This window comes from Dama dama, chromosome 7 (genome assembly GCF_033118175.1).
Source record: "Dama dama isolate Ldn47 chromosome 7, ASM3311817v1, whole genome shotgun sequence".
NCBI lineage: Eukaryota > Metazoa > Chordata > Mammalia > Artiodactyla > Cervidae > Dama > Dama dama.
The window spans coordinates 43,385,056-43,405,058 of record NC_083687.1 but is presented as its reverse complement, the minus strand read 5'-3'; the positions used below and the strand labels follow the sequence as shown (position 1 = coordinate 43,405,058).

The window sequence follows — 20,003 nt, the reverse complement described above, 5'->3', positions numbered from 1 at the left end:
CGCTCTGCCCCAATTTGAAAAGTGCATCATCACAAGAGCAGGGGGTTAAAGGATGTGTTTTTTGTTTTTTTTTAAATCACATTCGTAAACGTTTTGGAATGTGTAATAATACTATCCATGTTTCCAAACATGAGTGGGGCGGCGGGGAGCAGTTGTATAGCTGGCATCATTTTTCATCTGTGTTTGGAGAACAGAATTCTGTGATTGTGGTTGGAAGTGACAGTGACCAGTTATTTTAGCTTTGTGGCTGGCCATCACCTTCACCTCTGCTGGGATTGGTCAGCAAGGGGGTATGAAGAAGGTCATCAGGCTTCATTCTCTTGGGGTGGGGGTGGGGAGCCCTTTGTCTCTGGCTCCGGGTGCCTTTCTCAGATGGTAGTGCTGCCGGCTTCCTCTTTGCACGCGACTGTAGTGCTGTGTGCAAATCAGTCAATTAGCTTTAATTCTCCAGGGCACCAGAAAAGAGAAACTTTGTTCAGGGGAACTTAGGGAAAACTTAACCCATTGCTAATCTGTTTAATTATTAGCGTGATGAGTGCCTTGTTTTACTGAATTAAGGATTCGTGACAGCATTTTGGGGAGTCACGATCACACTCTACTAGTGAAATCTACCCAGGGATATAGTATAGATTCAGGTTTGACAGGTTAAGCTACATTCAGAGCTGGTCTGGGGCGGCCTGCACGGCAGAAGGGAGCTTTGTTGTTTACAAAGGGATAGTGTAGTTAGGGCATAACTGTCTTGTTGTGTTGCAGGGTACACAGCAAATAAAAAATAACTTTCACTACTTCTTGGCTTTAAAAGAGCTCTTTTGATTGCTTGTTGGTATTTAGCATGAACATTTAGTATAAACTATATGGTACATGCCCTGCCTTGTCAGGCAGATCATAGGAACTGGAATCTGAGTTCCTGGAGCTTTGTCAGTTACTGTCAGACTTCAGTGCCAACCTTCTTACACGTAACATACCTTTTTAAAGAAGTTATGTTGTGTCTGCTGATCCCAAGCCCAGAGTAACTAGCTAAATGGTAATTTTGAAATGTTGCTTCAAGCATTGAGCAGATTGTTGACTAGATTCTGCTTTTTACCTCGTGTCTAAAATTCCCCAAAGTACACATGCAGAGAGCATATTCTGTGATGGACCACTTGTATTCTCGGTTGGCATTTAGACTTTCTGGGAGAGAACACTGAATTCTAACCAGAGTCATGGTTTATGTGTTTGTTTTGGAAAAAGTGTTACCTCTCTCTTTAGAATGATATGAATGCTTGCTCTTTTTGTACAATTAATTGCTCTTTTTAGGTACATGTTTTTAGGGTTACCAGTTAATAATGCCTTTTGTCTTGGTTAGAAAGGGAATTTATGTGTTTGACTTTCTTAAGAAAAATTGAAATCTTAAGTGTAGACTATGCCAGCTTCAGTTTAGACCTTGCCCTAAATTTCTAGCCTGCAAGTTGAAGCAATTCCATTTTCTGATTGATGCTTGTAACACATTTCTTAAGTCTTTAGTCAAAACATCTCCTGTGTTTGCACTGTTATTTTTCTACCGGAAACCCCTTAAGCTATGTTTGCTCCCGTGTAGTTGCTGCCATTGGGTTTACTTAAGTTGGGGATTTTTTGGCACATAGACAGCAGTAGAATCTAGAGTTCCAAAGGATTTATTTTCCTGTATTGAGGCAAAAATAAAAGGAATCTCTTAGTTATTAAAAGGTCATCCTCTGAAATTACTCTTTATGAAAGGAAAAACCAGCCTCTCTAGAAGGTCTTTGCCTGTTTGACAGGCAGAGCAGCCCAGCCATTGAAGGTCTGGAGGACTCCTGGGTGTTGGTTTTCTGTTTCTTTTGATCATTGTGGTAGGTGAATTTGATAAATTATGTTTTAAAATGATACAGAAATTAGTTCTTACTGTTTAGAATGGAAACATTAGAGAGACTTTCAGCATTTAATCAACCCCTTTTGAATTTGTTGGTGACCGTACCTGGTTCCTTACCTCCGCCACCTTAAATGGCTTCTCCCATTACACTTGATTATCATAACATTTGTGTTTTCCTGCAAGAAGTATCTGAATATCTTTTAGAAACCAGAATGGACAGATTTTGTCAGTCAGGTGTGGATTGCCTGTGAGAAACTTGGAATGGTGGTTATGGTCAGGATAGGGGTTGTCTTTGTGGTGGAAAGGTGTACAAAGAAGTTGGTCAGGGTACACCTCTAAATGGTCGTTCTCAGGGACGTGCCGTGGGGACCTTGTATGTGGCTCAGTGCCTAAGAGCATGCACTGGAACCATACCACGTGACTTCTTCTGGTTCCATCATCTCTTTGTTACATGCTCTTGGGCAGGTTCTGCAGTGTCACTGGGCCTCGGTTTCCTCGTCTGTGAGATATCTGTGACAGTAGTAACCACCTCATGAGGGCTTTTGTGTCCTGAACAGGTTGATTCATGAAAGCTCCCAGGTATGTAGTAAGGACTGTGCATGAGACACAGTGCCAGCTGTCATCAGCAGCTGTGACACATGGACTGCTGTGTGGGGACACACAGACTCATGGGAGGCTTCTCAGGTGTGTCTTAGAGAGTTTGATTTATGCAAATCGCAATTCATGTCTTTTCTCCGTGGCACCACCATCAACACCATCTGTGGGTTGATGGAAAAGTGTAGGCGTGTGTCCCTCTTTTTTTTTTTTTTGAAGTTACTGAGTCACAGGAAGGACTGTAATGGTGGAGTGTAGATTTCTTCCACAAAGCTTAGTGTGACCAGGTATTTGCCTACACAGAGCAGGCATGAGGGAGCCAGGCTATAGTTTGTGAAGGTGCTGTCTGGACTCATCACAATAAGTCACACACAAGCCCTATTGGGGGTGGTCCCTATTTTTAATAGTACTTAATACTAAGATGCCCTGACACACTTTAAAAAGCAAACTACATAAGAGTCTTATGTAGTTTAAAAAAAAAAAAGTGTGGACCATGCCTCTGCAGGGACAGAAATGTTCTCTTTTTGTTAAACAAAGAGCTGCTATATTTTAGTTATTTGGGCCTTTGGTAGTGTAAGAGTTCAAAGACAGCCCTGCTCTAGGAGATTGGATTTTGAATGTGGAACATTATTTTAAGGTTGAAGACGTGGTGATGTTTAAGTTTTGGAGATGAATATATGTTCAGGATGATGCTAATTCTCCTAGGCTTTTAATGGGTATTCCTTTTATAGCTGAATTGTCAAATATAAGTTTTCCTTATTTCTGTTCTGAGTTACTGTGTTAACATAAGATGATTTGCTACCTCCAAGTTTAGAAGGAAGAAGGACTTGCTTGGCAGCACTCAGTGTTAGAAATAGGAGTTACTCAGTGTGACCCTCCATAAGAATTAGAATTTTCAAAGCCATGATAGTTTTTACGTATTTGTTGAGCAGAATGCACTAGTAGTATAGTTTAATGTCAAATGCACTACTGAGTTCAGAGCTATCTTGACTGAAACATATTTTCCATTTACAGGAAGTAGAAAAGGGGCAAAATTGAGGAACTGAATATTATTTGGCACCTTTAATAACTGTAGAACATAATCTGTGGATTTAAATAAATGTAAATAATGTAAATGGAGCTGGGTCCAGCCTGCTTACCTGCGCAGTTTACCTGCGCAGTTCTCATTTCTGGTGGTGGTCTTTCCTTCCTTTTGATCTGAATGGCTTTCTGTTATCATTTTCCGTTGGGTTCTGGCTGTAGGGCTTTAACATACCTAATTTCTGCTGGTGTTGAATGGATCTCAGGTTTTTTATGTCTGATATGGTCTTTGTTTCACCCTCACTTAAAAAAAAATCTTTCTACTGGGGTTGTAGAATCACATGCAGTTGTAAGAAATTCTCATTCATTTTTGGAAGGTATTTTTGCTGGGTATAAAATTGTAGGTCAGTAGTTCCTCCTTCTCCCCTCCCCTGTGGAATTTGTTGAAGGTATAGCTCCACCATCTCCTGGCTTGTAGTGAGTGTCCGGCAAGAAGCCTACTTCTAAAGTGGTTTTTTTTTTTAATCTATCATGTAATTGGAGAAGGAAATGGCAACCCACTCCAGTATTCTTGCCTGGAAAATCCCATGAACAGAGGAGCCTGGTGGGTTACAGTCCATGGGGTTACAAAGAGTCAGACACAACTAAGCATGTACACCATCATGCAATATGCTTTCATATAGTTTTCTTTGATTCTTGTATTTGGGGTTTATAGAGCTTCTCAGTTCTGTAGACTTTATCAGTTTTGGAAAAGATTTCAGTAGATACAGTTTGCATGTGTGTTCCCCCTGCTGGGATTTCAGGTGCATGTGTATCCAGGTGCTCCAAGTTGTTTTCACAGCTCATGGATGCTCTGTTCATTTTATTCCAGTCTTTTTTTTCTCTGTGTATTTCATTTTAGATAATTTCAGTCTAATATTTGTGGACGTGTATTTTTCACTGCAGACATTGTTGTCTTTTTAATTGTTTTTATTGTCTCTCCTTGGAGAAGGAAATGGCAACCCACTCCAGTGTTCTTGCCTGGAGAATCTCAGGGACGGCAGAGCCTGGTGGGCTGCTGTCTATGGGGTCGCACAGAGTCGGACACGACTGAAGCGACTTAGCAGCAGCATTGTCTCTCCTAATATAGCTTAATCTTCTCTACCTTCTTAAACATAGGGAATGGAGTTACAATAGATGTTATTAGTGTCTTTGTCTGCTAATCTATCTTCTGTGTCACTTAGGGGTCAGTTTGGCTTAATTGATGTCCCTCCACTCAACACAGGTCATGTCCTCCTGCTGTTTTGCTTGCCCCGTGGCTCCTTGTTGGATGCCAGGCATCATGAGTTTTCTTCTTTTGGGTTCTGGGTATGTTTGTGTCTCTCTGACTCTTCTCGAGCATTGCTCTAGGGTGTGATTAGGAGAAGGCAATTGCAACCCACTCCAGTACTCTCTGCCTGGACAATCCCATGGACGGAGGAGCCTGGTAGGCTGCAGTCCATGGGGTTGCGAAGAGTCGGACACAACTGAGCGACTTCACTTTCATGCATTGGAGAAGGAAATGGCAACCCACTCCAGTGTTCTTGCCTGGAGAATCCCAGGGACAGGGGAGCCTGGTGGGCTGCTGTCTATGGGGTTGCACAGAGTCGGAGACGACTGAAGCGACTTAGCAGCTTGATTAGGTTACCAGGAAACTTTGAGCCTTTTATGCTTTGTTAGGTAGGGCCAGAGAGCAGTATTTGGTATAGGGATAAGTTTTCCCAACTGCTCAGGGAGAACCCTGTGAGTTATGCGTACCATTTTGGCAAAGCATGGTTCTCAGCCCTGTGTGGGGTTTGGAGAGTGTTCCCCATAGTCCTTTCTTGTGGTACTTTTCCTTGGGTACTTCCCTCACACGTGTGTTCACTAGTACTCAGCAAGTACTTGAGGAGGGTCCTCCGCAGATTCCAGAGTTTTCTGTCTGACTTTTGCCTCTTCAGTACTCCACCCTATACATTTTGTTCCTCCCCAAAAATCTCAGTTCCTTCTCCTCAACTCAGGGATTCCTCTGGATTCTTCTTGCTTTCCCCTCCATGTGCTCTGGCCTGAAAATTGTCTCAGGGTAGTAGTCTGGGCAGTCATTTGTGTCTCAGGAACCACAGGGTTTTGCTGTGTGATGCCCATTGTCTCGTGTGGATTTTCAGTTCTTTCAGGCTGGAGGGGGATTCCTGTCCCTATCGCTCTGTCTTAGCCAGAAGCAGAAGTTCCTACCTGTTCTTTGAATGTTGACTGAGAGAAACAGCACAGGAAATGGAACTACCATGTTTGCACTTTGTCTTAGTCACAGTCATAACCTTATGTTTAATTAGTCATCAGAAAAGAAAAAAGTGAATTGCATAAGTAGGCCCTGATGCAATCAAAGGGAAGATTTCAAAATAAAGAAGCAGTGGACTTATAAATAGAAAATCTCACTCCATCCAGAGCATGTTGGTAGTACAAATCCATCTAAGGCCCTAAGTTGCTTCTGTTTCAAGTGACTGTTCCTGATAAATCCATGATGACTTTGTGATGATAGTGGGCCCTTCCTCCATCTCTGTGAAGGTTATGCTTTTCACCTGGTTGTTGGCTTTCGGAGGCAAAGAGGGTGGTGCCTGCTCAGGTCATCCCTTCTCCTTTTCTGCTTGGAGGGGAGTTTGCATCTCTCAGCTCTGCGTACCCTGGTTATGTGGCCACCAAGGTGAACCTGAACGTCGGGTGACTCCAGTTGAATGGTGGAGAGCTACGAGAGCCGGGGTTCTCACTGTCCACTGCAGGGTGGCATGCGTTGTCAACGCCCCTCCCCCCAGGTCATGATTAGGTTCTTTCTTCCCTGTAGTAGCATCCCCAGGCTTTGTTCAAACCTCTCCGATCCCACTCAGGACACTGGCAGGCTGTTCAGGAGTGCTCTCCTGTGTCCCCTTGGTGACATGGGGCCTGACCCTGGTGTCTGAGGAACCGTGGAAGCTGTTCTAATGATCAACATAACATCTAACTGGTTTTGCACATGTCATCATTTATGGAGGTTTATGGAATTCCCTGTTGCCTCTTCCTCTCGGAATTTTAACTGGCAGGTTGTTACCTGTGTGGTGTGATTTGGGGGTTTCAGAACAATGTTTTGCGTTTTTTTGGTTTACAAGAAGCAGACCCTTTTCTCATTTAACGAAGCATCTTGTGGAGTCCACCCGTGTGTTGCTTGTCCCATGTTAGGCCGTCTTGACTGCACATGACTAGTGTCCAAGAAAAGTGTATACAGCCCATGGAATTCTCCAGGCCAGATACTGGAGTGGGTAGCTATTCCCTTCTTCAGTGGATCTTCCCAACTCAGGAATCGAACCCAGGTCTCCCACACTGCAGGTGGATTCTTTACCAGTGGAGCCACAAGAGAAGGCCAAAAAACATGGAACGCTTCATGAATTTGCATGTTATCCTTGCAGGGGCCATGCTAATCTTCTCTGTTCCAGTTTTAGTATATGTGCTGCCAAAGTGAGCTATCAGGGAAGTCCCTCGCCACACCCTTTATGAAGATGCAGCCCAGATCAGCAGGAGGATCTGGGTGGCTGGGGAGGTGGGGTGGAGCACAGTTGTTGGAGGAGGCAGCAGGTGGAGCTTGGAGGAATCTGGAACTGATAGGGATTGAGGTTCCTTGGTGACTGAGCAACCTCAGGCTGGTGTTTTCCAGGACCCTTCCATGGAACATACGTGGATTTGTTTGCCTTAAATGGCAGGATGGGTTGCAGGTTCCCTTTGGAATGTGTTCTTTGCACCCTCTACCCTGTGCTTCTAGCAAAGGCACATTCTTAGCACCCGGTCCAGGATAAGCAGGGCTGAAGGTGCCCTGTGTGCTTTACTGCCCCCTGGCCTGAGCCCCTGTGTGTTATCCTGGGTCGGAGAGCGGGGAGGCAGGAGCTGGAGGAAGGGTGTCATTTCTGATGCCTAGGCTGACTCTCACTGGCCTAGTCTTCTTAGGGCTGTGGTTGGGAGGCCTGGGAAGTCAGGAGTGGAAGAGAGTGTCCCAGGGCTCCTGGCAGCTGTGTTTTGCACAGCATGGTACTGCCATCCTTTTCTGGGTTCCCTGTCCTCGGATGAAGTCTCCTTACCTGCTTTCTCCAGACCGTCTTCTCCTTGGAGAACCTTTCTGCCGCTTCTTTCTGTTTTCTCCTTTCTGACCCTGTGGACACGTGGCTTTAGTCTCCTGACCCCGACTCCTGACTTCACCTCTGGCCCAGCACTGTTCCTAGGTGTATCCTAGTACCAGGACTCTCACGTTCCATGAGGCCACCGTTCCCAGGACAGGAAGACAGCCTCCCTGGTGTCTGTGAGATTTTCTAGACTCTTGGAGTGCTACAGAGTCCCTGGGTAGCACTTAAATGTATGGAACTGTTGTGTATGCCTATCTGATGGCAAGTGACACCTCTTGATCTTACCAAGTGACAGCTGGGCAGGAGACATCACTAATTGATCCTCTGAGTTTAGATGGTTTAAGGTGAGATGTGTTTTTTTCTGGCATGGTCTTTTAACTAGACCTTTGATTAGAAATAGGGAGAAGAATTTTCTAGAATTGAATAGACTGGCAGCTCAGTCCCCTTGGAGAGCCTTTCTGTTGCTTACCCCAATTTTTTTTCTTAACTCTCCATGGGAGAGATGGTCTTCCGAAAGAATTGGCCCTTAGCAAGGCAGCAGTGACAGGTATTTATGTGGCACTTATGGTGTGCTGGCCACTATTCTAAATATTCTAAATTGTTTCCATGTATTATTCCATTTGATTCTCACAACAGTTCCTTTTGATGGGTCTTTGACCATCATTCCCATATTATGAATGAGGAAACTGAGGTACAGAGAAGGGCTTGGGTGTGCTCTGCTAGGAGATGAAGCGCCCAGGTTATTTCAGGATTCAGTCAATGGTGTCTGTACCTTGTGGGGAGTGGTGAAGAGCCCACTTGGACTGCTGGTGATTAAGAGATGTAGACGAGCTCTGTTTTCAGACTCTTTGGAGAGGCCGAGGGTGCTGTGTGTGTGAATCACTCTGTCCCACTCTGCGACCCTGTGGGCTGTACCCTTCCAGGCGCCTCTGCCCATGGGATTCTCCAGGCAAGAATACTGGAGTGGGTTGCCGTTTCCTTCTGCAGGGATCTTCCCGACTCAGGGATTAAATCCAGGTCTCCTGCAGTGCAGGCAGATTCCCTGAGCCACCAGGGAAGGATTCTGAGGGTTGGGCAAAGTGACGCTTTTTAACCCGCAGAGGAGTGGTAATCTCAGGGGAGCAGGGGCCAGGAGCACTCATTTCTTCAAGGTTCCAGTAGTTGCCAGGTCCCAGGTGGATCTCAGAGATGGTAGATTCAGCCTTATTTTCTGCTGCAGGAAATCTCCACTCAAGAGAGAAGCAGCAGGTCATTTCAAATGCAGCGTGTGGAGGGCTGTGGAAGACGTGACGTCTGTGGGACACTACGGCGTGTCTAGGAGAGTTGGGCCACCCTACAGCAAGGTGATACGAGCACTTAGTTTTTCCTTCTGTATGCTCTTCACTCTTGTTGGGCTGTAGGTAGACCTCATGGGGCAGCCCTGTAACTTCCAGACAGAGGGTGTCGGGAGCCAGCTTCTTGGCCGAGATAACAGGGAGAGACAGTCCCAGTGCCCCGAGGGCAGTCGGCCCCCAGCTGATGTGGTGGCAGGGCGTTCAAGTGACAGACACGCTGGGTGGAGGGCTGCAGAGCAGGCCGAGGCTGACCCTGAGCCTTGAGGCCTCCGGTGGCCTTTGTGCTCTGCAGCAGGCTGCTTCTGGAAGGCCTGACATGACCAGAGGGCTGGAGGGGGCAGGACGTATTCACTAACTCTTCTGTGCTAACACTTACTAACTTTCCTATACCAACACGTTTGAGAGAAGATGTTAGTTGGTATTTTGAAGGGGCCCCTGTGGTTGTGGGGGTAAAATATTAGGCCCCATTCAGTTTTTCTGTCTTATAGACGCCTCAGGATTGACACTGTTGTAGTTGACCTAAGCAGTCATCTGTACTGAGAGTGGGGTGCACCCACATCCCACCCCACCTTTCCCAGGCCCCCAGAGAGGATGCAGTGGGCTGAGGGTGTGTGGGCTTCGCCTTGGACTGGCCCAGGGAGGCAGCCTTGCCCTTGCAACAACTCAAGGGGTTCTTTGAATTAAACACGGTGATGTATCACGGTAATGTAGGTGGGCACCTGCTAAGCCTTAGCTCTGGTCTCTTCATCCCTCTGAGCCAGGATGTGCTGAGAGACGGGGAATGCATGTTAGCTCGGTGCAAGTTGAATGACAGTGTTGGCTCCTTTCAATGAGAGGAGGGAGCCGAGCCCATGGCCTCGCTGTCCTCGTCGCCTCCAGGGCATCTTGCCAACCCACCGGTGGAACCCAGGTCTCCTGCATTGCAGGTGGGTTCTTTACCACTGAGCCGTCAGGGAAGCCCTAGTAAATGTAAAACAAACCCCAATGGCAGTCACTTCCTTGTTTTGAACCAAAGGAAGAATTGACTTAAACCTAAGAGGATCTTGGCTGATCGGAAAGGGATTTGGAGGTATTGGAAAGATATTGCTGTTTTTTTTTGTTTTGATTAGGAAACTTTTAGAACAAATTCATGTTGTCTCCATCCTTTCTTAACTTTTAAACTGATGATGGAATTTCCACTTTAGAGCGTATGTTAAAGCACCATATATTTGGCCTGGGTAATTTGGGGTGGGGGTAAGTAACACAGTGTGGAGATGTAACGCAGGGAGAGGTGCATCTCTCTGGCCATGTGCAGTTTATTTTCAAATTACTGTTAATTGTTACCTTCCTGGGGAGAAGCGAGTGGCGACCAGCTCCAGTATCCTTGCCTAGAAAATCCCATGAACCAGAGGAGCCTGGAGGGCTACCATCCATGGGGTCACAAAAAGACTCAGACATGACTTAGCACACATGCAGATGCTAACTACCTTCCTGGTACTGTGTGTTAAGCTTTTTCATTAGTGAAACTGGGCCCCTCTTTCCTTCACTCATTGTTTTTCCTGCTAGAGAGGCATTCAGTGTAGAGGCGTCTTCATAGATGCTTAGTTCTTGTGCAGAAGCGTGTTCCTCTCTCCTAAGAGGTCAGTTCATGTGGGCTTCAGTGTCAAGGAAGGAATGGGAACACGGAGGCTGCCCCAGAATATGTGTGTCCTCTGCAGGGTGAGAGACGGACAGGACCCCTTTGATTTAATTGGTCATTAGTTGTTGCCCAGGACAGATCATTAGGTACTTGTGGGAACGGGCAGCTGCTCCCAGAATTTGCTTGAGGTTTCTGGTAAGCACACAGGTTTCTGCTACATTTATTTGTTTTAAGAAAAATGGTAGAACTTCATTTGAGGCAGTTTTATTACGGCTGTGGCCATTTCCTTTTTCTGTTACCTCGGAGATCTGATTGCTCAGCTATCACTTCCACCTCCCATGCAAATGATGGTCTAGCATGCTTTGTGGTTGCCACGGAAACTGGGTACCAGTTTCCTTCCTTCCTCTTCTAGGGACGCTTTTCCACCTATTTTCAATAGGAACATCTCTGTCACATGCTTTTGTCTCCTTTTCTTTTATTAGCCCCAAAGGGCAAATATAAACACGCCCCTGATCTTTTCTGTTGTATCTGACCCTCCCAGAAATGTCTCACCAGTTCCTAAGTTGTCCTTGATGAAGTTGAGAGCAAGCACGGAGACGCTGGTTCCAGACGTCTCACATGAAAGGCACTAGGTGCTGGGTTTGGAGCCACCTCGTTTGCAAAGGTGGTGACAGCCATTAGTGTCACTTGTGGTTCACACGTGAGTGCTTGTGCAGGGTTGTCAGACACAGCTTTTTATTCAGAACGTTCCTTGATGTCGACACCTTATTGGCTGCTTAGCAGCTCAGTTAAAAGCAGTGCACATTGTTGTGACTGAGATGAGAATAGCGTGTTCTTGTCAGCCCCACCCTACGCTTCCCCTTCTTCCTTCCCTCCCCTTCATTTGGAGGGTGGAATTGACTGGGTAGAGGGACACTTGGCTGGAGGGATTCTCAAATACAGACCGAGGAGGGAAGACAGCAATGTCAGTGACTTGTCAGCAGCAAGCTTTTGGTTCATTTCTGCTATGAGAAATTCAGAAATTTAAAGAAGAGATCATAATAATAGATGGGGCTTTACCCCCTGGAATTAGGTAAATATGGGGCAAGAAATTAGGCTCAGTTGCGCTGATCTGTAAACAGAATCTTTCCAGAGTGTAATCCTCCTCAAATAACTTGAGAGCTTCTCCCACTAGCTCAGAGCCCGTCCCAGAGGATGAGTGTGGGCCCAGCAGCATCCGTCCGAGGTGGTGTTTGGGTGGGAGTCGGGGTGGGCACTGAGCGATCATTGCTGTCTTCCCGTGCTCACTCCACGTTCAGGCTTTCAGAGGGTTTGGCCCTCGGCTCCCTCACAGATGGGCCCGTCCTTGTTTATCTTTGTATCCCCTATGTATCCCCAGTGGCTGGCAGAGGGTCTGGTATGTTTGTCTGTTTTTGCGAAGGTAAACACATTCTTAAGAGTAGCCAAATAGAGTGTATGGAAAGGGAATCTTCCTAAAGGAGTCATTCTGTTCGGGAAACGTATTTTCCTCTTTGGACTATCCAGATCTTTCATGTCCTCTCAGCATATTGGAAGGTAGGTGTGTGTACTTGTGTGTCTGAAGTGTTGCCTGTGTGTATTTGTTCTAAAGGGTCAGGGAAGACTGGAGCACACGACGCTGGTTTGTGGTAGTAGTATACTATTCTTCTGTCCCCTCCCAACTTATTTCCCATCCCTTCTTACTGCTCCTCTGGTTCCATAACATCTCTTGGGTCCAAAATTCTACACCCAATCTATACAGAAACTGAGCTATAACTTGTAAAAATGACTCCTCGGGGCCTCTCTTGTGACCTCTGATGAGGATATAAGCAAGTGCCTTAACTTCTGCTTTCATGGCAGGTTCTCAGATTACTACAGTATTTTGGTGACTGCATTTCTGCCAGCAGTTGTTAATTGGTGATGCCAAGTGAGGGGGCAAAAATGCCTTCTTGTCTGAAGGCCCTGTGGTTCTAGCTTAATGTTGACTACTGTTTCCTAGTACCTTTAGTATTTTGAGACATTTCACTGGATCATCGAATTCCATGATAGTAAACATTCTCTCAATGATGGTGATAAATAACCTGGCTTTTCCTGACCCTGTTATCCTTTCCAGTCTTGGCTTTCCCAGAGGTCGAAGACTTAGCTTTCTGTCTATTTGTGTTCTTGAAGTGTAGTTTTTGAAGATAATTTACTCCGTAAAGATTGAATAGTGCATATAATCACTTTATAGAAAGCTTCAATTACATGGAATTGGCATTAATGTTATTTCCTGGTGTTTACCATTTATAAAATGTAGAGAGACTGAAAACAAAGAAAAGGAAAACAAGAGCTAGGTCTTAAAAATGAATCTTTGTCCTATTGTTCATACTTGGTTTCAGACATATTTGGAGATGAATGGAGAACTTTTTGAGATGTTGCTTCTTTCATAGGAAGTACTTTCTCATAGCATATTATTTGTGGAGTATATAACAGTATAATAGGCAGCTGTTTTACTGAGTCAAGTAAATTGTTCCCTGATAATATAACTAAAAAATAACATGAAGCAGGCATTGGCTCTGATGTAAATCCATTTAGTGGTTATTGGTGGTTATCTCGTGGGAAGGCTGTTTTTGTCATTGCCTGCTTATCTGGCGGTGATGGGATTCCTGGGCCTTCTTTCCAAGCCAGAGGCCACTGTGGCTGCTGTAGCCTCTTGGGAAAGGAATGGTCTGTAGAGGATGTTTCAAGTAACCATGGGCACAATTCAGGCCAGTCTTGTGGGGAGGGACGTACTTTATGATTACCCTATGCTGTATTCATTAATTGACACGTTGTTTTTCCCCCGTTATCTTGGAACTGTGCATGATGGGAATCCAGCAGTTTTAAAATGTATGCTGTTTTCAGTCGTTTCTCTAGAACATAATTGTAAATTTGTTCAGCCTGTTCCTCTGCCCCCAAGAATCACACTGGCATCCATTGTGACAACCTGCAGACCGTTTGTACTGTAGTCGACTTGCTCTTCTGGCAAATGCCGTTGTGTATTCCAGACTGGCACTTGGTCTTTTTGGAGCTTGTAGTTATTCCCCTTTGGAGAGGTTGGAGCTCTTTGGCTGTAATGTCTCCCCTGATTCTTCATTTTTCAGACCTCCTGCTGTCCGGTCTCATGGAACAAGGCCGGGGTAAACAGAGCCCTTCTGGATCATCTGAGTGTCAGATCATCCTGGGCCATAGATGAGAAATCTAAGGCTTAGGAAGGAGTAGGCACTGGGAATCCTCACGGTGAGAATGTCTAGTAATGTTTGCATTGATTTAGAAGCGACTCAAAATGTCTATTGATCGTGTCCGTACAGCCGGATTCTGTGTGTCTCCTGAAAGGTGCCCTCCTGCCCTGAGTTCGGGCTGTTGTTGAAGTGAGAGGAGGGTGAGGCCGTGCACCTTTCTCTCTGTGCTGGAGGCCTGTGTGTTCTAAAGGTCGTGGCAAGTGATGCCAGCGAGCACGGGGAAGGCGTGCTCGTACCTGCCTTCTCTGGAGCCCTTTCCATCACTGCCGCCGCCTCTACGCCTACTACCTGTGGTGCAGACAAATGCTTCCCCATGTTGTTCAGATTTCTCTGCTCAAGCCTTAGATGGGCATGCGTGCTTAGTTGCTCAGTCATGTCCCACTCTTTGCAACCCCATGGACTGTAGTCTGCCAGTCTCCTCTGTCCATGGGATTTTTCAGGGAAGAAGACTGGAGTGGATTGCCATTTCCTTCTCCAGGGGATCTTCCTGACCCAGGGATTGAACCCACCTGCATTGCAGGCAGATTCTTTACTTGTTGAGCCATTGGGGAAGCCCTCTCAGATGAACAGGACACACTTCAGTATGTCGGCAGTTTGAGGATAGATACTTGCTCTTGCCCATCTTCATCACTCTCCTGTGTCTGTCCAGACAAATACCTTAAAATTCATACTTAAAACAATGAAATTTGTACCCAGAGGAGGTATTGAAGACACTGAAGCAGTGTGAGAAATGAAGGGACTTACAGATGTCAGTCTGGAGAGTGACACCCACGGGTTTCCCAGAGAGGTTCTGTCTCCATTGTTGATCCTTAATCTAGGAACCTAGAAACTGCTTTTGTTGAAAGCCCCTTGAGCCAGTAGCCACACCTTCCGGTGGGAAGGGACACACTTCTCTTAGCAAATGAAAGCGGTCAGGAGCCTCTTCCCAGGCATGCCTGCCTAAGTGGGCAGACTAACCACGCTGGGAGCAGTGCCCATTTATGGTGTTACCTTTGAACGTAGAGTTTATCAAAGAGGGAGAAGACACATCCAGAATTCAAATCACTTTGGAGTCAGTCTGGTCTGTTCATTTAAAATAGGAAGTAGGTCTCTGATGCCAGCTGCCTCACCATTTAAACGGGCCTCCGTGTCCAATATCACCGACAGGATTCCCCTGGAGCAGGATGCAGTGGAGAGAGCTGAAGCGTTGGGATAATGGAGATACTTGCTACTGTGCTGTTGACAGCACCTCCCTTTTTCATCGTCTGATCAGTGGTGACCACAGCACCTTATAGGGCTGGCTCTAACCCACCTGAGTGTGTAGGAAACCACCTGGAGGACTTGCTGAGTGTCTCACTCCTCCCCCACCGGTTTCTGATTCCATTGATCTGAGGTTTTGCATTTCTAATGAGTTCACAGGCAACTCTGCTGCTGCTGATCAGGCCGTCCAGAGGATCAGTCTGATAGCCACTTGGCTAAATGCTATCCATAGTTTAAAGCTCCTGGCATAGTACTGTCCTTCACCAAATACTAAGTAACTGTTCTCTGTAGAGTCGCTGTGTGAAGGGTCAGAGGTGATGCCCACGGTTCAGAACTGGGGGGCCGATAACTGTCATTAGGTAGATTCAGCCTTTGCTCCTAAAAGACTTGATCTCTCAGCTGTATTCTTCCCTGGTGGCCACTTGATAGTTTGTGTGACTTCTTCAGGTAAGAATTTCAGTGAATCGGATTTTTCTTTCCTTTGGTGAGCTGTGATCATCTTGTTTTCTGCTTTGGGTTTGCCTTTGAACAAACCTTTACTCAGCCCCTTGGGTGCAGCGTGGCCCGAATTCATCTTTCTGCCCTCTTTTTCCCTTCATAGAAAAATCTGGGGCCGTAGCCGCTCTTGCCATGCCTGCTTAAGATGACGCCTGTTGAGGTCTTTGTCTTGAGATGTCTCCAGACAGTTCCTTTCTCAGTTCGTTCATCTGTCTTGTGCAGAAACACAACTGTGATGTCGTTCCTTCCCTTGCGGTTTATTTGAAATTATTTATAGATAGGTCGCTGGCTGCACGCTACCTCTTCCCCACCCCCACCTCTTTTTTTTTTTTTTTTTTTTTCTGGTGCAATTTGACTTTAGGTAGTTGTTTCTATGCAGTATGTATGCCCTACTTGAGGGCATACTGAATGGAATACTGTTTTCCTGCTTCCAAAACACTCACCAAAGTGGACGGTGGGCTCCCCTGGTGGCTTAGCTGGTAAAGAACCTGCCCATGTTGTGGGAGATCCAGGTTCGACCCCTGGGCCGAGAAGATCCCCTGGAGGAGGAAATGGCAACCCACTCCAGTATTCTTGCCTGGGACATCCCACAGACAGAGGAGCCTCTCGGGCATCGAAGCCCAGGGGTCGCAGAGAGTTGGACACGACTGAGCCCCAAAACGACCACCACCCTATGTTCCTGCAACTGGTTTCTTCTTTTGTTTCCTACTTAGTATTCACCCATGGCGTCTGGCTGCCAGTCAGACAGTGTGATACCCGTCCCGTCCCTGTTCTCATGATTCTAGCAAGCCTTTTCCCCGCAGCCCTTCCAGAACCTGTGTGTGAATGTGTGTGTGCACGACAGCGGTGGGGTGGGGGTAAGAACATGCACACACGGAGCTGCCAGCGCACCTCTCGTCCTCGCCCTGATTCCACGCGCTCCAGCTTGCACAGGATTGATTTAATTTATACCCAGCGGGGGAATCTGCCCATAAAACACACACACCTCCATAAGTCTGTCTCCACCGTTCACTGTGTGCCCAACAGTTTCTCTGTCTTAGAAAACATGTTGTGTTTTAGATCAGAGGAGGAGAGATGACACTAACTAACCCTGTTGCTGTCCCTTGGAGCACAGAATTCATGCTTCTAGTCATGTTTGCCATGAAAGGCAGTTCTATATACTGATGTTCTCATTTCCATTTTCTCAGTGGCTTTATCTTTTAAAATGATATTGTTGTGTTTTCGGCTTGAGAGTTTCTTTTTGGGAGTGGTGGAGCCTGCAAGCAAGAGTGGGCTGGAGCAGCTCCCCGGAGGAGAAGGCTGGGGAGAGGGAATGTCACAGAATTGTTGCAAGGGCAAATAGGGTCAGTTCTCATCTGTGTTTATTTTAACCACTGTCAAGTGTGGAAAGGAATGCATTGGTTTACAGTCACCATGACAACAGAGGCTCCTTCCCGCTCCCTGCCCCTCAACAGGCAATGAACCCATTCATTTATCCAAGTGCCTCAAAATTCCATTATGTGCATTCCGTGGGCTGTTGGTTCAAGTATTTTGACAGAATGTTATTGTGCGTTCTTTAAGAGTATTCAGTAGTGGCTTAATCCTGTTCAGGTCACCAAATACTTGTCTTGAACCACTGTTTCCTCATCTCTCTGGGGGTCATGAGAAGATAGACGGTCAACAATAGAACAGGGTTCCTCAGCTTTCTGTATCTGGGACATTTCTTTGACATTTTGTGGTCTGTCTTAAATTTTTTCCTTCTGCTCCATAAATAGATTTGGATTTATTTTAATAGAAAAATGCTTGATTTAATACCAAGTTAAATCTTTCATTCTGGCTAGTTTATTTTGAATTTCTGGGATGTTAGGTTACATTTGAATGTTAGTCATTGGGTCCTGTCCTGTCTCTCTCTCCCCACCCTCACCCCCCCAACTTTATTGAGATATAATTGACATATAACATTGTGCAGAGTTCAAGGTGTACGGCCTGATTTGCTGTATGTATATATTATGGAACGATTACCACAGTGAGGTTAGTTAGTGAATCTGTTGCCTCATTTTTTTAATGCACTTTTATTTTTTAATTTAATCTTTCAAGTATATGATATATATTAACTATAGTCGCAATGGTGCACGGTAGATCACCAGAACTTACTCATCTTATAACTGGAAGTTTTTATCTTGGCCACACACACACACAAAATCGCCAATCTACTCTTGTTTCTTTGAGTTTGGTTTTTTAGATTCTACACATAAGGATCACACAGTGTTTCTGTTTCTCTTTCTCTGTCCGATTTAGTGTGATGCCCTGGGTGACCATCCATGTTGTCACAAATGGCAGAGCTTCCTTTTTTATGGCAGAATAATACTGCAGTATACTGGTAGCGTGTGTGTTCTTTATCCATTCGTCCTGCAACAGACTCTTAGTTTGATTTTGCATCTTGGCTGTTACTGTAAATAATGCTGCAGTGAATATGGGGTTTCAGGCATCTCTTTGAGATAGTGACTTCGTTTACCTTTGGATAAATACCCACAAGTGGGAGTGCTAGATCGCCTAGTAGTTCTGTTAATTTTTTGAGGAACCTCCGTGTTGTTTTGCAGAGTTAGCTGCACCAATTCCCTCTCCCAGTGACAGTGTGCGAGGGATCTCTTTTCTCCCCAACCTTGCCACGTGTCTTCCTCAGGGCATTTTTCCCTGTCAAGTGTTTGTACTTTGTTTTCAGTCACTTAAAATGAGTTAGGTTTCTGGAAGGATGAGAGTCTGGAGGGCTGTCCTGCCCTGAGAGTCTTCACCTGCTGTTTCTGTTTCCTTCTGTAAGTTCCCCAAAGGTCTGGCTTCAGGCTTTGGGACTGTTCAGTTCAGTTCAGTCGCTCAGTTGTGTCCGACTCTTTGCGACCCTATGGACTGCAGCACGCCAGGCCTCCCTGTCCATTGCCAACTCCTGGAGCCTACTCAAACTCATGTCCATTGAATCGGTGATGCTATTCAACCATCTCATCCTCTATCGTCCCCTTCTCCCACCCTCAATCTTTTCCAGTATCGGGCTTTTCAGATGAGTCAGTTCTTCACATGAGGCGGCCAGAGTATTGGAGTTTCAGCTTTAGCATCAGTCCTTCAATGAACACCCAGGACAGATCTCCTTTAGGATGGACTGGTTGGATCTCCTTGCAGTCCAAGGGACTCTCAAGAGTCTTCTCCAACACCACAGTTCAAAAGCATCAATTCTTCGGCGCTCAGCTTTCTTTATAGTCTAACTCTCACATCCATACATGACTACTGCAAAACCATAGCTCTGACTAGATAGACCTTTGTTGGCAAAGTAATGTCTCTGCTTTTTAATATGCAATATGTCTAGGTTGGTCATAACTTTTCTTCCAAGGAGAAAGTGTCATTTAGTTTCGTGGCTGTAGTCACCATCTGCGTTGATTTTGGAGCCCCCAAAATAAAGTGTCACTGTTTCCCCATCTATTTGGGGTTGTGGGAGGCTCTAAAGGGCCCCCACTCAGCCCTCAGGCCCCCGGGAGCCTGCCCCACACTTCTGCTCTCTAACCTGGTGGTTTTATTGTTTCATTGTGGAGCTAATCAGCCTAAAAGCCCGGGGATGTGAGGTTGTCTTTGTAATTGTTTGCTTTGAGCAGGGAGGTCAGGAAGGAATAAACTGTACCTTTCTTCCTGGAAAGTTCTCTTCTGGTGAGTGAGTGGCTCCCCAAGCCTGTTTCTGTCCCAGAGGGAAGTTATTGTAGGGGCTAACTGCCTGGTGTGGCCCAGGTCCTGTTTTCTATTGTCCTGCTCCATAGCGCTACAGTTCAAGGTCAGATGTGGAAGGCAAGGCGTTTGCCAGTTCCCTGGAAATCTAGAACACGGAGATCTGACTTACCTGGTGGCATCAACAGCTTCAACAGTGCATTCAGTTTCTGTCTGTAGAGCATGTAACAGTTTCTGTGCTTAAAATTATGTAACATAAAAAGAGAAAACAGTAATTTGTGAGGGGAACGTCTATGAAAGACCCCGATGCTGGGAAAGATAGAGGGCAGGAGGAGAAGGGGGTGACAGAGGATGAGATAGTTGGATGGCATCACTAACCCAGTGGACATGAGTTTTTGAGCACACTCTGGGAGTTGGTGAAGGACAGGGAAGCTTGGTGGGCTGCAGTCCGTGGGGTCACAGAGAGTCCGGCGTGACTGAGTGACTGAACAGCTACAACCCCTGTGACATTAGATTGCTGTTCTCTGCAACTCAGGTGAACTAATTCATTTCAGAAAGCCCTGGGTAAATCTGGGGTATCTGGAATTGTGTGCAATAGGAGACAGACAAAGATAAACCTGGGGAGGGGCACAGGTGAGGGACTAAACAGGGGAAGTGAATTGACCATCTTTCTGCAAACCAGTTGGGTTCCCAGGGTTAGCTGCTGGCCGTCTTTGAGTGTGAGGTTGTTATCACTGGTCTCTGAGGGTATTTTGG

The 20,003-nt window shown here is 46.0% G+C and overlaps 1 protein-coding gene and 1 pseudogene across 5 annotated transcripts in view; one reads left to right on the top strand and one right to left on the bottom strand.

Moving 5' to 3' along the window:
• The window catches only part of JARID2 (jumonji and AT-rich interaction domain containing 2), a 228,932-nt gene that overhangs the window by 141,149 nt on the left and 67,780 nt on the right, over positions 1-20,003 (top strand). The gene's annotated exons all lie outside the window — the stretch shown is intronic.
• On the bottom strand, positions 6,870-6,967 carry LOC133060033 (U6 spliceosomal RNA; annotated as a pseudogene).